Source organism: Monodelphis domestica, chromosome X (genome assembly GCF_027887165.1).
Source record: "Monodelphis domestica isolate mMonDom1 chromosome X, mMonDom1.pri, whole genome shotgun sequence".
Classification (NCBI taxonomy): Eukaryota; Metazoa; Chordata; class Mammalia; order Didelphimorphia; family Didelphidae; genus Monodelphis; species Monodelphis domestica.
In genome coordinates this window covers 15,120,995-15,136,978 of record NC_077235.1, presented here as the reverse complement: position 1 = coordinate 15,136,978, position 15,984 = coordinate 15,120,995, and the positions used below count along the sequence as shown (strand labels likewise).

Below are 15,984 nucleotides of genomic sequence, written 5' to 3'. Positions count from 1 at the left end.
TCTGTCTATCTCTCCATTCCATCTTCCTTCCGTCTGTCCTTTCATTTATCTGTCTCTGTCTGTCCCTTTGTTTCACTCTCCAATATTCTGATGTTCTATTTATCTTCCAATGTCTCTGACTATCTCTCATTCTGTCTGTTTGTGTTTCTATGTCTTTTTGTTTTATCTTCCTATCTATTTATATCTCGATCTGTCTGTCTGCCTGCCTGTCTATCTCTCTGTCTCTGTCTGACTATGTGTCTCTCTATGTGCTATCTCTATATCCATCTATCTGCCCTGCTACCTATCTGAGTACCCATCTGCGAGTCAGCCTGCCTGTCTTTCTGTTTGTCTGTCTCTACCTCCCTGGATTCTCAGTGGATCAGGGAACAAGAAGAAACTTTGGGGTCTCCAACCTACAAGCTCCTCTGCAAACCAGATCCCTCTAGCCCACAAGTTTGGGCTTTCTTGATTCCAGTTTGACAATAGGAAACCTGGGAAGGCCATTGACCTTTGACATTCCCTCAGACAGGGGAATGGGGAGATTTCTGTGAGAGGAAAAGTGCGTTCTAAAATTTTAACTTTGTCTTTACAAGATAGGTTTCACGGTGGTGTCAATCAAGACAACATTTTCTACATCTTGCATTCCTTTAATTTTTACAGCTGTTTAACAAATAACCAGATAAACAACAGACAATGAATCACATGGGATTTTACAAGTCTGTGCTATGATTTTCATCAAGGTCAAAGTGCAAGCAATTCTGCTTCCAGCAAAAAAACGATACTGTATCTACATTAACAGACCACCATTGGCAAATACAGATTCTACTGTTTCCTGATTTGATGCAGTGGATGTATTCACAGCATTGGCAATAAAGTGTGTCAACATGGAATCTAGAAATCCCAAACTTGTGGCCTCCTGTGATCTGGTGAAGCCCAGGTTTCAGGAGGAGCTTGTAGGTTGGAGACCCCAAATATTGTACTTGTTCCCTGTTGCCATGGGAATCCACCCTGAAAGGAATCCCAGGTGAGCAGTTTCAGACTGAGTGGGGGACCCTTAGGTGAATGACAATCCTAGTTAGGTACTCACGGGAGAACCCGGCTAACACACTAAGAGACCGCAAAACATGGAACACGATATTTAGAAAAGCCAGAGAGCTGGGTCTCCAACCAAGAATCAACTACCCAGCAAAACTGACTATATACTTCCAGGGGAAAGTATGGGTATTCAACAAAATAGAAGACTTCCAAGCATTTGCTAAGAAAAGACCAGAACTTAGTGGAAAATTTGATATCCAAGCACAGAAAGCAAGAGAAACATGAAAAGGTAAATATGAAAGAAAGGGAAAAGGAGATAAATCGTATCTTTTTCTTTAAGTCAAACTCTTTTCTATAAGGACTATATCGACATCAAATTATATATATTAATATGTGGGGAAAATGTTTTGTGTAACTCTTATAAATTGTATCATCATAAGAGTAGTTAGAAGAAACATGCATAGGGAAAGATTGGGGCATTAAGAAGATTTGGGGAAAGTGGGGGCAAAAAAAGGAAAAGGGAGGGAGGAACCATCAATAATACTAAGAATAACTTCAAGAAATGGGGGGGGACTCAATAGAATAGAAAATAGAATAATAGAATAATAATCCCATATAAAGATACACATGGGAAGGGGAGGGAAAGAACTCTCATATGAGAAGGAGAGGAAGAGAGTGTGAAGTGGAATTACGTAAACCTTACTCTCAGTGAAATCAAATCTGAGAGGGAAGAACATCTAGATCCAGTGGGATCCTGAATTCTATCTTATCCATTAGGGCAAGAAAGAAAGGAAAATTAAGGAGAGGGAGGGGGGAGGGAGTTCAAAAAGGGAGGGAAGGAGAGGGGAGAGGGGGAGGGAGCATAAAAAGGGAGGGGCTAGAAAGGGAAACATCTCAAGGGAGAGGACTAGGGGGATTGACCTAAAGTAAATCACTGGTTCAAAAGGAGAAAGCTAAAGAAGAAAGGTCAGAACTAGGGGAAGATATCAAAATGCCAGCGAATCCACAAATGACAATCATAACTTTGAACGTGAATGGGATGAACTCACCCATAAAACGTAGACAAATAGCAGATTGGATTAGAACCCAAAACCCTACCATATGTTGTCTTCAAGAAACACATATGAGACGGGTTGACACTCACAAGGTTAGAATTAAAGGTTGGAGTAAGACCTTTTGGGCCTCAACTGATAGAAAGAAGGAAGGAGTGGCAATCATGATATCTGACAAAGCCAAAGCACAAATAGGCCTGATCAAAAGGGATAGGGAAGGCAAATATATTCTGTTAAAAGGGAGTATAGACAATGAGGAAATATCACTAATCAACATGTATAAACCAAATGGTATAGCATCCAAATTTTTAATGGAGAAACTAGGAGAACTGAAGGAGGAAATAGACAGTAAAACCATATTAGTGGGAGACTTGAACCAACCACTATCAAATTTAGAGAAATCAAACCAAAAATAAACAAGAAAGAGGTAAAAGAGGTGAATGAAATCTTAGAAAAATTAGAGTTAATAGACATATAGAGAAAAATAAATAGGAACAAAAAAGAATACACTGTCTTTTCAGCACCACATGGCACATTCACAAAAATAGATCATACACTAGGTCATAGAAACATGGCACTCAAATGCAGAAAAGCAGAAATAATAACTGCAGCCTTTTCAGATCACAAGGCAATAAAAATATTGATCGGTAAGGGTACATGGAGAGCCAAATCAAAAATTAATTGGAAATTAAATAATATGATACTCCAAAATCGGATAGTTAGAGAAGAAATCATAGAAACAATTAACAATTTCATTGAAGAAAATGACAAAGGCGAAACATCCTTTCAAACCTTATGGGATGCAGCCAAGGCAGTACTTAGAGGAAAATTCATATCCCTGAGTGCATATATTAACAAATTAGGGAGGACAGAGATCAAGGAGTTGGAAATGCAAATCAAAAAACTTGAGAATGAACAAATTAAAAACCCCCAGAAGAAAACCATACTACAGATCCTAAAAATTAAGGGAGAAATTAATAAAATCAAAAGTGACAGAACTATTAAGCTAATAAACAAGACTAGAAGCTGGTACTTTGAAAAAACAGGCAAAATAGACAAAGTACTGGTTAATCTACTTAAAAAAAGGAAAGAAGAAAGGCAAATTAACATCATCAAGGATGAAAAGGGGGATATCACCTCTGAGGAAGAGGAAATTAAGGCAATCATTAAAAACTACTTTGCCCAACTATATGGCAATAAATATACCAACCTAGGTGATATGGATGAATATTTACAAAAATATAAATTGCCTAGACTAACAGAAGAAGAAATAGTTTTCTTAAATAATCCCATATCACAAAAAGAAATCCAACAGGCCATCAAAGAACTTCCTAAGAAAAAATCCCCAGGGCCTGATGGATTCACCAGTGAATTCTATCGAACATTTAAAGAACAGCCAATCCCAATACTATACAAACTATTTGACATAATAAGCAAAGAGGGAGTTCTACCAAACTCCTTTTATGACAAAACATGGTACTAATTCAAAAGCCAGGCAGGCCAAAAACAGAAAAAGAAAATTATAGACCAATCTCCCTAATGAATATAGATGCAAAAATCTTAAATAGGATACTAGCAAAAAGACTCCAGCAAGTGATCAGAAGGGTCATCCACCATGATCAAGTAGGATTTATACCAGGGATGCAGGGCTGGTTCAACATTAGGAAAACCATCCACATAATTGACCACATCAACAAGCAAACCAACAAGAACCACATGATTATCTCAATAGATGCAGAAAAAGCCTTTGATAAAATACAACACCCATTCCTACTAAAAACACTAGAAAGCATAGGAATAGAAGGGTCATTCCTAAAAATAATAAACAGTATATATCTAAAACCATCAGCTAATATCATCTGCAATGGGGATAAACTAAATCCATTCTCATTAAGATCAGGAGTGAAACAAGGATGCCCATTATCACCTCTATTACTTGACATTGTATTAGAAACACTAGCAGTAGCAATTAGAGAAGAAAAAGAAATTGAAGGCATTAAAATAGGCAAGGAGGAGACCAAATTATCGCTCTTTGCAGATGACATGATGGCCTACTTAAAGAATCCTAGAGATTCAACCAAAAAGCTAATCGAAATAATCAACAACTTTAGCAAAGTTGCAGTATACAAAATAAACCCACATAAGTCATCAGCATTTCTATATAATTCCAACACAGCTCAGTAGCAAGAACTAGAAAGAGAAATCCCATTCAAAATTACCTTAGACAAAATAAAATACTTAGGAATCTATCTCCCGAGACAAACACAGGATCTATATGAACACAACTACACAACACTTTCCACACAACTAAAACTAGACTTGAGCAATTGGAAGAACATTAACTGCTCATGGGTAGGACGAGCCAATATAATAAAAATGACCATCCTACCCAAACTCATCTATCTATTTAGTGCCATACCCATGGAACTTCCAAAAATTTTCTTTACTGATTTAGAAAAAACCATAACAAAGTTCATTTGGAAGAACAAAAGATGAAGGATATCCAGGGAAATAATGAAAAAAAATACAAAGGAAGGGGGTCTTGCAGTCCCAGATCTCAGACTATATTACAAAGCAGCGGTCATCAAAACAATTTGGTACTGGCTAAGAGACAGAAGGGAGGATCAGTGGAATAGACTGGGGGCAAGCAACCTCAGCAAGACAGTATATGACAAACCCAAAGATCCCAGCTTTTGGGACAAAAATCCACTATTTCATAAAAACTGCTGGGAAAATTGGAGGACAGTGTGGGAAAGATTAGGCTTAGATCATACCTCACACCATACACCAAGATAAATTCAAAATGGGTGAATGACTTGAACATAAAGAAGGAAACTATAAGAAAATTAGGCGAACACAGAATAGTATTCATGTCAGACCTTTGGGAAGGGAAATACTTCAAAACCTAGCAAGAATTAGAAAGAGTTACAAAATGCAAAATAAATAATCTGGATTACATCAAATTAAAAAGTTTTTGTACAAACAAAACCAATGTAACCAAAATCAGAAGGGTAGCAACAAATTGGGAAACAGTCTTCATAAAAACCTCTGACAAAGGTTTAATTACTTAAATTTATAAAGAACTAAATCAATTGTACAAAAAATCAAGCCATTCTCCAATTGACAAATGGGCAAGGGACATGAACAGGCAGTTCGCAGCCAAAAAAATCAAAACTATTAATAAGCACATGAAAAAGTGCTCTACATCTCTTATAATCAGAGAGATGCAAATCAAAACAACTCTGAGGTATCACCTCACACCTAGCAGATTGGCTAACATGACAGCTATGGAAAGTAATGAATGCTGGAAGGGATGTGGCGAAGTGGAGACATTAATTCATTGCTGGTGGAGTTGTGAATTGATCCAACCATTCTGGAGGGCAATTTGGAACTATGCCCAAAGGGCAATAAAAGACTGTCTGCCCTTCAATCCAGCCATAGCACTGCTGGGTCTGTACCCCAAAGAGATAATGGACAAAAAGACTTGTACAAAAATATTCATAGCTGCGCTCTTTGTGGTGGCCAAATATTGGACGGTGAGGGAATGCCCTTCAATTGGAGAATGGCTGAACAAATTGTGGTATATGTTGGTGATGAAATACTATTGTGCTAAAAGGAATAATAAAGTAGAGGAATTCCATGGAGACTGGAACAACCTCCAGGAAGTGATGCAGAGCGAAAGGAGCAGAACCAGGAAAACATTGTACACAGAGACTGATACATTGTGGTACAATCGAAGGTGATGGACGTCTCCATTAGTATCAATGCAATGTCCCTGAACAATCTGCATGGATCTAAAAAATACTACCCACAAGCAGAGGATAAACTGTGGGAGTAAAAACACTGATGAAAAGCAACTGCTTGACTACAGCGTTGGAGGAGATAAGACTGAGGAGAGACTCTAAATGAACACTATAATGCAAATTCCAACAACAGAGAAATGGGTTCGAGTCAAGAACACATGTGATAACCAGTGGAATCATGCGTCGGCTATGGGAGAGGGAAAGGCGGCCGGGGGGGGGGGGAGGAAAAGAAAATGATCTTTGTTTCCAGTGAATAATGTATGAAAACGACCAAATAAAATAATGTTTAAAAATAAAAAAAAGCCAATGAAACCGTGAACATTTTTTAATTTAGCAACAAACTTCCTCTCTAGGAGCAGCTTTAGTCATAGGCCAACGTCTTTTGATGCAAGGTGAAGAGAAAGGCAAATTGGCAGCCCAAAGGAAATTAGAGTAAAAAAAGAAAAAGAGAAGGGTATAGTAGAGGTGTTCCTAGTTAGAGGTAATTTTGAACCTTTTCCTTAGTATCCCTAAGTTTTGTTTTTGGAGAGGAAATGTTAGGGGTTTGAGTTTTTGAAAAAGGAAAAGCATCATCAAGGATAACCTGATTTGGGGCATTTTGAAGGTCAATTTCCAGAGTGCAACCATTCCAATAAATAAGTTTTTGTTTGAAAAGACCAGGGAATAAGGAGAACTAATTTTCCTTTTGAAGTAGAGAGAACTAATGGTTTTGTGCGCATTATTTCTGATCATCATTGGCACATGACAGCTAATAGAGAAAGGAATTCCCCACCTGGGAAACTCCTAAGACATTTCTAGGAACACCCTGGATTTTACCCCACCCCAGTTCTGGAAGGGGGGTGAAGATATGAAAACCTATGAAAGTGAAGATTTACCTCAAGATGTTTCCTAGGAGCAAAAAGCCTGGACCAGATTTTCCTGCAGCCCAGAATCTGAAGAAATGGTCAACGAGACATCTTTAGGAGAAATTCAAAGGAGCCCCCAAGATACAGAATCCAGAGAAGGATTGTTTCCTGTTATTTTTATTGATGTGAGAAATACTTCTGCAGCAGAGGGAGAACTGGCTATTCGATTTCCCTTGAGAATTCTATTAACCTGCAGCCAAGGCCCTTTCACTAGAGAACCTAGAAAGGACAGAATTAGTCCCCAGACTGGGTTGAAGGAGGAAAGTTGAAAATAGGATCATTTTACCTTATTAAGAGGATGGAAAGGAACATCTGTTCATTGGAGAAGTCGCAGCAAAGATTCCAGAGTGCTGGGTTGTCTCAAAGTCGAATCAGAAGACGTTAGGAAAGAAATGATGGAGCCTAGAAAGAATTGGTAGTAAGGAAGATAATCTTCCACCTCATGGAAGAGTCTGATCAGAAGGGTTTGGACCCATCATGCAGTCTGCCACAGCCACTCACCTCACTGGCCAAAGTGTATGTCTTCCACGCCCCCTCTAATCTTAAACCAAATACATCTGCTGAGCCATCTGAAAACCACAGGGGCACTATCACATGCTTTGCTTGCCTGCACCCACTTATTCCGATATGTTTGGGTGGAAACCTGAGAAGGAGAAGGAGAAAGATCGAGTAATTGATAAGTTAGACAGAGGCATAGACCAATGGAAAGAGAGATTGACAGACACTGGAGATCGATTGATAAACAGATACATACATAGAAAGGTACATACATACATACGTATATAGAGATAGATACCCAAAGAGGACTGATGGGCAGACAGATAGACAGACTGACACATACATGAAAAGGAAGGCAGTAAAACAGAATAACAGATAAAGGAAGCTCTCTGTCTGTCAGTCCTCCTGTCCGTCTGTCACCTTCTCCACCTCTCAGTCTACATGCATAATGAGCTAGAGATAGTGTGGCTTTTCTTGGGTTGTGGTCTGAGGAACTGCATCCCCCAGTGTGCTCCAGGGGTGCCTCCCCCATATTTCCTTGGAGTGATTGGTCTTGAATAGGACCAATCATTCCCTGGGTCAGTAAGGATGCTCCCGATTTTACTATGAGTGATTGGCATTGAGATGGACCAATCCTGGACTAAGGAGGAGCCATGGAAATTGTTCATCCCCCACCACGGGATTGGTCCAATAGCGGACCAATCCCAAGCCAGTACTCAAAGATGAGGGACTCCAGGGTCACAGTGGGGGTTGTAGTTCCCCAGGCTGTCACAACACTTGAAAACCCACAAAAGAAACACAGAGGGGCTGAGAGTAAATACCAACAAGTAGGAGAATAGACAGAATAACAGATCAAATAATCTATCAGTCCTTCTGTCTGAATGCTGTCCATCTCAATGGGTACATAAATTCATAGAGAAATCTTGTGGGTTTTCAAGGGTTGTGGTCTAGTGGACTACATCTCCCAGTGTGCTCTAGGGGTCTTTCCAACTTATTTCCGGAGTGGGATTGATCTTGAATTGGACCAATCCCATGCTAAGGAGGGACCATGTACATTGACTCTCCCTCAACCTGGGATTGGTCCATTGCCAGACCAGTCCCAATCTAGGACTCAAAGGAGTGGGACCCGTGGGGCACACTGGGAGTTGTAGTTCCCCAGGATGTCAGAACACTTTAAAACACACAAAGCACCTACATATAGACTGATCCATGTAGAAACAGGCAGGCAGATAGATACCTAGATTACACTGATAGATACACAAAGATAAAGATAGATAGACAGACAGATAGATAGATACAAAAATCTGGATAGATAGATAGTTGCACATCCAGTGAGATAGACTTGTAGATAGTAGAGAGGTTCCCCAAATTCTTTTGTTCCTTGGAGTTTTCTTCTAGCCTGGTGGCCCTCCCAGGGATAACATTCCCATAGTCCAGGGTTTATGGCCTGTAAAAGTTTTGGCGCCAGACTCGGAGAAAAGAATAGAATATGTGATTCATCCCTATCCTGATTCAAGATTTGGTTTTTCGGACTATTTGAGAGTTCTGTGTTATTTCCATATTACCAAATAGCAAACCAGCCAGGATACCCAACTTATGGGTGCCTAAACCTCCAGCCAGTTTGACCATCAGATGTGAGGTACACACAAGAACCCATCGAGTACAGTCAGGAATCAGCTGGGTAGGTTCGGTTAGTTAAGCCAAACTCTTGGCAAAGGAACCTCTCTTTAATCAGGAAGCAACTGGGCAATCGCTTTTCCATGCATGCCCCAGCCTATATCCCAGTGGAACTGCTGCCAAGTTCATGTTCACATCTAGACATAGTTACATATATATATGATATATTACGGACCAGGTACCTGGGAATGTTGGAAAGAGAGTGGAACATCAATCAAATCTGGTTCCAAGGTAAGTCGGCCAAAATGGAGCCCGGTTCAACCTGCCCACACGCTCCCCCATTGACTAACTTTTTTTGTCACAGAGTATTGGTATCTGTTTATGTGAGTGAAGCAGTATTTCTAGTAGAAGGAAGAGCGAGGATAGTATAGGTGACATGCGTGAATGGTTGGCTGAAAGCATTGAATAGGAAGATTCAGTTGGAGTGTGAGAACAAGAGTGTTCTATAGAGTGTCTGAGTAATTGTTTTAAGGCTACTAAAATAGAGAAAGTTTCTTCCTGAATGGAAATGTCAGGGCTTGAGTTCTAAAGAGTTATCAAATTTGGTTTATGAAAGACTTTAACTAGAAGTTGAAGAACTTAAGTTCTCCATTTCATCTCGATGTTCTGTGGGGTTGGGGCTACACTGTATGTCTAATCGATTTCTTCTGAATGCAGGTGATAGAAACGTTAGCAAATGATATCTATCAAGCTGTGTTACAATAGTTCATTCCTCCGAAAAGCTAGAGATAAGGGAAGTGCTGGCCATCTGCACAGGGGATGATCCAGCAGAAGGCCAAAGGAGGTCCGGAAATTCTTGATTTTACTGTCTAATCTTTACTTCCCATGTTTTGCTAGGACTAATGTGTGAAATCGTGTATATCAAGGGCACTGAATTTTGAGTATTGCCAATAAGATGCATTTTCTTCGAGGTATTAACTTGGTTATTTGAGTGAAGTCATTTCACATTTTTTGTCAAGCTGGTATTTGTTTTAAAAGAGTTAGTGTTGATTTTTTCAGATTACCGTATTTGTGTGTGTGTGTGTGTGTGTGTGTGTGTGTGTGTGTGTGTGTGTGTGTGTGTGTGTGATTTCTGGAGTAAAGAAAGTTCATTTGAGGATGGGCAACTATGTACCTGATGGGTCTTTCAATTGTCGTCAAAGGACAGGAAATACAGGGGAAAGGTTTTGCTTTCAATGTTAAGGAAACACTGAACATTTTTTAATTGAGCCACTAAATTCCTCTCTAGGTGCAGCTTTAGCCATAGGCCAAATTGTTTTGAGGCAAGGCAAAAAGAAAGACAAATTGGCAGCCCAAAGGAAATTAGAGTAAAAAATGCAAAAGAGAAGGGAATCTTAGAGGTGTTCCTTGTTAGAGGTAATTTTGAACCTTTTCCTTAGTAACCCTATGTTTTGTTTTTGGAGAGAACATATTATGGTTTTGAGTTTTTGAAGAAGGAAAAAAATTATCAACTATAACCTGATTTGGGGCATCTTGAAGGTCAATTTTTGAGTGCAACCATTCCAATAGATAAGTTTTTGTTTGAAAAGACCAGCAAATACTGAGAACTAATTTTCCTTTTGAAGTAGAGAGAACTGATGGCTTTGTTCACATAATTTCTGATGATCATTGGCACATGAATGCTAATAGAGAAAGTAATTCCCCACCTGGGAAACTCCTAAGATATTTCTAGGAACGCCCTGGATGTTACTCCCCCCAAATTCCCAGTTCTGTCGAGGGGGTGAAGAGATGAAACCCTATGAAACAGAACATTCACCTCAAGATGTTTATTAGGAGCCAAAAACATGGACCAGATTTTCCTGCAGCCCAGAATCTGAAGTAATGCTCAAGGAGACATCTTTAGGAGAAATCTGAAGGAGCCCCCAAGATACGGAATCTGGAGAAGGTCTGTGTCCTGTCATTTTCATTAATTTGAGAAACATTTCTACAGCAGAGGGAAAACTGGTTATTTGATCTCCCCTGAGAATCCTATTTACCTGGAGCCAAGGCCCTTTAACTAGAGAACCTAGAAAGGACTGAGTTAGTCCCAGACTGAGTTGAAGGAGGAAAGTTGAAAATAGAGCATTTTACCTTGTTAAAAGGTTGGAAAGGAACATCTGTTCAATGGAGAAGTCGCAGCAAAGATTCCAGAGCGCTGGGTTGTCTCAAAGTCGAATCAGAAGATGTTAGGAAAGAAATGAAGAAGCCTAGAAAGAATTGGTAGTAAGGAAGATAATCTTAGCATGGCGAGAGAGATTTGCAATCTATAGGTGAATTCTATGGGAGGATCGTGGGGAAAAGAAATGCTTTGGAGGAAAATGGGTTAGGATTCAGTCACAAGGGCCAATGGAAGGGCTTGGGATTGGCTCAGCTAAGTGTCTATCAAGCTGTATAGCTGACTGCTGATCATTTCCAACTTATACCAGACATTCTTTTTCCAAATTAGGGAGCTTTTCTCCGCCATTTTAAGTTATTTCTCACCTTTCTCTTGTTAAAATAAATATTCTATTATCCTATGATGAATCCTCAGAAAGGCAAGACTAAGAATATGGGGATTAATTTAGCAATCATTTTGACCTACAGACTTGCATGATTATATTTTTTCAGAAGTTAAAGGGGAATGAAAGCAGTTTTCCAATCCCTCGCTTCCCAACCTCCCCAAAGTTAGGATGGTATGTTGTGTATGCGTGTGTGTGTGTGTGAGCGCGTGTGTGCGTGTGTCTCATTTTTAATCTGGAGACATTTTGAGCTTATTTCAATTTTGAAACTTTTATATTTGAATTTCAAATTAGATTTGAAGGTGAAATTATGGGTAAAGACTCGGGTTCTTTTGACTATTTGAAAGTTCACCATTATTTCCAAGTTATTACTGAAAGAACAACTAAAAAAAGTCTAGCTTTCTGTCTATCTGTCATTATATCTAACTGTATCTCTATATATCTGTCTGTGTCTTTCTATTTATGTATGTATATATGTATGTATGTATGTATGTATCTATTTCATTCTATCTGTGTGTCTCTCTATATGTCTGCCTGCATATGTCTATCTTTTCTCTAGCTCCATTGTATCTTGTCAGTGTAGTTTGAACACTCCCATTTTCTTTGTAGCCATAGTGATGTCAATCATCTTTCCCTGCCCCTCCTTTTCCCAAATGGTATATAGGTTCCCCAAATTCTTTTGTTCCTTGGAGTTGTCACCTAGCCTGGTGGCCTGCCCGTGGATAACATCCCCAGAGTCAGGGGTTTATGCCCTGTAAAAGTCGTGCCATCAGACTCTGAGTAAGGAATACACTATGGGGTTTATCCCTATCCTGATTCAAGACTTGGTTTTTCAGACTATTTGAGAGATCTGTAGTATTTCCAAGTTAAGGAATGACGAACCAGTTAGGATACTCAAGTTATGGCTGCCTAAACCTCCAGTTAGTTAGACCACCAGACGTGTGGTACATACCTATGTATGTGAGTGAAGCAGTATTTCTAGGAGAAGGAAGAGCGAGGAGAGTATATGTGTGAATGGTTGGCTGAAAGCATTGAATGGGAAGGTTAAGTTGGAGTGTGAGAGACAGAGAGACCCTATAGAGGGTCTCGGTATCTACTTTAAGGCTATTAAAATACAGAAAGTTACTTCATGAATTGAAATGTCAGGGCTTGAGGTCTAAAGAGTTATCAAATTTGATTTACGAAAGAGCTTCTCCTAGAAGCTGAAGAACTTAAGTTCTTGGTTTCTTCTCAGTGATCTGAGGGGTTTGGGCTATACTATATGTTTAATGTATTTCTTCTAAATGCAGGTGATAGAAACGTTAGCAAATAATGTTTATCAAGTTGTATTACAACAGTTTATTCCTCCCCACAGCTAGAGAGGAGGGCAGGAGCTGGCCATCTGCACTGGGGATTATGGAACAGAAGGCCAAAGGAGGTCCAGAAGTTCTTGACTTCACAGTCTAAACGTTTCATCCCAAGTTTTGCTAGGACTAATGTATGGAAATAGTGTATATCAAGGGTAGTGAATTTTGAGTATTTCCAATAAGATGCATTTCCTTTGAGGTATGAACTTGGTTATTTGAGTGCAGTCATTTCACATTTTTGTCAAGCTGGTATTTGTTTTCAAAGAGCAGGAGTGGTTTTTTTTAGATTACCATGTGTGTGTGTGTGTGTGATTTCTGGAGTAAAAAAGTTACTTTGCAGATGGGTAACTACAAACCTTATTGGTCTTTCAATCATTGTCAATGGACTCGAAATGTGGGGGAAAAGACTTTGCTTTCAAAGCTAAGTAAACCCTGAACATTTTTCAATTGAGCCAAAAATAACCTCTCTAGGAGCAGCTTTAGCCATAGGCCAAAGTGCTTTGAGGCAAGGTGAAGAGAAAGGCAAATTGGCAGCCCAAAGGAAATTATAGTAAAAAAAGAAAAACAGAAAGTATCTTAGAGATGCTCCTACTTAGAGGAAATTTTGAACGTTTTCCTTGGTAACTCTAAGTTTTGTTTTTGGAGAAAAAATATAAAAGGTTTGAATTTTTGAAAAAGGAAAAGCATCATCAAGTATAACCTGGTTTCTCGCATTTTGAAGGTCAATTTCCAGAGTGCAACCAGTTGCCTCACTTTGTTTCATAGCCTGCCCGAGGAAATGCCATTCTTGTTTAGTAAATGCTTCTTTTTGGGAAAAGTCAGGACAACAGGTTAAGATCCCTGTAAGTAAGGCTCAGAGCTTAGCCTCTGAGATTTTGATTCCATGATTTCCTATTCATTGAACAGTCTGAGAAGAAGGGTTTGGACCCATCATTCAGTCTGCAAAAGCCACTCACCTCATTGGCCAAAATGGAGGTCTGCCACTCCCCATCCAATCTTGAACCAAATACATCTTCTGAGCCATCTGAACACCACAGGGGCACCATCATATGCTTTGCTTGCCTGCAACCACTTATCCCGATATTCTAGGGTGGACACCTGAGAAGTAGAATGGGAAAGATTGAGGGACAGATAAGTTAGATAGAGGGACAGTCCAACGTACAGACAGAATGACAGACACTGGAGATCGATTGATAAACAGATACATATATAGATAGGTATATACATACATACCTATATAGAGATAGATACCCAGAGAGGACTGATGGGCAGACAGACACACTGACTTACAGATACATATACAGGAAGGTAGTAAGATAGAAAAACAGATAAACGAAGCTCTCTCTCTGCCAGTCCTCCTGTCTGTCAGTACCCTTGTCCATCTCTCAGTCTACATGGATTTAGAGCTAGAGATAGTGTGACTTTCCTTGGGTCTTGGCCTGAGGAACTGCATCCTCCAGTTTGCTCCAGAGGTCCCTCCCCCATCTTTCCTGGGAGGGATTGGTCTTGAATTGAACCAATCCTAGGCTGGGTGAGGATTGAGGCTCCCTATTTTCTGTGTGTAATTGCTCTGGAGATGGACCAATCCTGGGCTAAGGAGGGGCCATGGGCATTGTTGCTCCCGCAACACGGGATTGGCCCAATTACGGACCAATCCCAAGCCAGAACTCAAAAGGGAGGGACTCCAGGGACACAATAGGGGTTGTAGTTCTCCAGGCTGACACAACTCTTGAAAACCCAGGGAAGAGACACAGTCAGGCTGACAGATGTACCAACTAGTAGGCAAATAGACAGAATAACAGATCAAATAATCTGTCAGTCTTTCTGTCTGTCCAACTGTCCATCTCTCTGTCTACATAGATTCATAGAGAGAGGTCATGTGGGTTTTCAAGAGTTGTGGTTTCTGGACTATATCTCCCAGTGTGCTACAGGGGTCCATACCCCTTATTTCCAGTGAAGGATTGGTCTTGAATTTGACCAATGCTATGCTGGGCAAGGGATGATGCCCATTTTCCTTCATGGGAATGATTTTAAAATGGACCAATCCCATGCTAAAGAGGGATCATGGACAGTCACCCTCCCCAGACACGGGAATGGTCCATTGCCAGACCAATTCCAATGCAGGACTCAAACGGTTGAGACCCCTTGGGGAGACTGGGAATTGTTGTTCCCCAGGATGTCACAATATTTTAAAACACACAAACTACATACACATAGATTCATCCGCGTACAAACAAACAGGCAGATAGATACATAGGCTACACCGAAAGATACACAAAGATAAAGAGAGAGAGAGAGAGAGAGAGAGAGAGAGAGAGAGAGAGAGAGAGAGAGAGAGAGAGAGAGAGAGAGAGAGAGAGAGAGAGAGAGATAAAGAAAGGGTGGGGAAGGAGATACATACATACATATACAAACACATGAAAACATAGATATAGCCATGTGGGACATGCAGACAGAAGGAGAGTCTTTTAGAACATAGACAGGCACGAAAATAGACAAAATGAAAGAGAAACTAGTCCATCTGTCAGTCTTTCTGTATGTCTGTCAATCCGTCTGTCTGTGTCTTTCACTCTGTTTCTCTAACATTCTTTTTATATATCAATCTATTGATCTATTTCTATTGCTATCTGTCTATCCCTGTCTGTCCTTCCATCTATATGTCTATGTTCGTCCCTTTGTTTCACTCTCTGATATTCTGTTGTTCTAGTAATCTTTCAATCTCTCTGACTATCTCTCATTCTGTCTCTGTTTGTATGTCTTTTTGATTCATATTCCTATCTATTTATCTCTCTATCTGTCTCTGTCCGTGACTATCTCTCTGTCTCTGTCAGATTGGACAGGTTCAAAGAAGAAAAGAAATTGGGGAACCTCTCTACCACTTGGGGGAAATCCAGGAGCAGAGAAAGATGAATGGCATTGCTAGAGCTACAAATGAATTCCCTGACAGCATACAATCAAGCTTAGGAAAGGAATCCTAGCCAAAGGCCAGGGTCTTGAGGGGGCTGCTTACAATGGATACTGAGGAATGGTCCCTGCCAAGGTGTGGATCTTCTTGGGAAAGGGTCTCTTCATACAAGTGGGGAGACTACCTAACTAGGATTGTCATTCACCTAAGGGTCCCACACTCAGTCTGAAACTGCTCACCTGGGATTCCCTCAGGGTGGATTCCCATGGGAACAGGGAACAAGTACAGTCTTTGAGGTCTCCAA

The 15,984-nt window shown here is 40.1% G+C and overlaps 1 long non-coding RNA gene across 8 annotated transcripts in view; it reads right to left on the bottom strand.

Moving 5' to 3' along the window:
• LOC107650497 (uncharacterized) overlaps positions 1-15,984 on the bottom strand; it is a 61,500-nt gene that overhangs the window by 14,454 nt on the left and 31,062 nt on the right. For 5 of the 8 annotated variants that reach the window (XR_008914356.1, XR_008914355.1, XR_008914352.1 and 2 more), the window contains 4 exons: positions 13,732-13,873; positions 11,023-11,138; positions 7,279-7,420; positions 7,064-7,179 (listed from right to left, as the gene is read on the bottom strand). This is a non-coding gene — a long non-coding RNA (uncharacterized LOC107650497). Of the gene's footprint in view, positions 1-7,063; positions 7,180-7,278; positions 7,421-11,022; positions 11,139-13,731; positions 13,874-14,008; positions 14,903-15,984 lie in introns of those variants that run through there. The other 3 variants (XR_008914350.1, XR_008914349.1, XR_008914351.1) reach the window with 3 other exon arrangements.